At 58.9% G+C, this 1,021-nt stretch overlaps 1 pseudogene; it reads right to left on the reverse strand.

Annotated features, from left to right (window-relative positions):
- Window positions 1-293: 293 nt before the first annotated feature.
- LOC119299396 overlaps window positions 294-1,021 on the reverse strand; it is a 1,830-nt pseudogene continuing 1,102 nt past the window's right edge.

The raw sequence follows: 1,021 nt of genomic DNA on the forward strand, positions 1-1,021 counted from the left end.
TTAAGAGCATCTCTAACAGCCGCGCAATGTGCGGCACGCTAAAAGTATTTTCAGCGCGCTCATCGCCTGATTTAGCGCGGCGGGCAGCGCTGACTTCAACATACGCGCTAAAATGTAGCGCGCGTAGATTCAGCAGCCACGCTAAAATGTAGCGTGCGCTATCGCATGAACATTCCATACATATTAAAAAAAACATAAAAACGATACATAAATATTTTACATAGTTCCATAGCATAGATAGATAAAACTATGATGCAACGACATAAAAAATGACTAGATAGTGCAATTACAACCTACTCCCAGTCGTCGTCGTCATCATCATCATCATCATCATCATCATCGCTGGTCTGGTCCGAGATATCGAGCCACATGTCCTCCCAACGAGGATCATTATCTGTAAAGATCGATTGCCCACCTGCTTCAACGATATCACACTGCCATAACGCCAGGGCCTTCCGCCGATGCATGTCCAACCGATCCGCGTGGCGCTTTGCCGTCCTCTCCGCCCAGCAGGCTTGCTCGTTGGCGACGTCCTCTGGGTGGCGTCGGCGCCACTCCGCCATGCCTCGCTCGTCCTCCTCGGCGATGAGGAGGCGGCGCTACCGCCGAGTGTGCTCCGCACGGTCCTGGTCCGTGATAAGACGAGGCGGAGGGGCGACGTCCTGGGCCTGCCGGCGCGTGTGGACGTTCTGGAAGTTCATCTGCGCGCGCGGCCTGTCTAGGCGCCATGCCGCCGGGTTGTACGCACGGGCGGCCTCGTGCGCGGTCTCGAAGGTGCCGAGGCCGAGCCGGACGTCGCCGGATCGGATCTCGGCGTAGTACCAGCCGTTGGGGCATTGGCGGACGCCGCAGTAGCCCGACACTCCTCGGCGGCGTGGCGGCATGGTGGCGCGTCGGTGGCGGGGCGCTGGGGTAGCGAAGAAGCAAAGGGGTCTATGAGGAAGCGCGGGAGAGCGCGCGTGGCAGTGTGGATAGCCGCGTGGCGAGCGCCGCAATTTATAGGCGCGCCGGAAGCGGTCGC

Source organism: Triticum dicoccoides, chromosome 5A (genome assembly GCF_002162155.2).
Source record: "Triticum dicoccoides isolate Atlit2015 ecotype Zavitan chromosome 5A, WEW_v2.0, whole genome shotgun sequence".
In the NCBI taxonomy this organism is placed as follows: Eukaryota; Viridiplantae; Streptophyta; class Magnoliopsida; order Poales; family Poaceae; genus Triticum; species Triticum dicoccoides.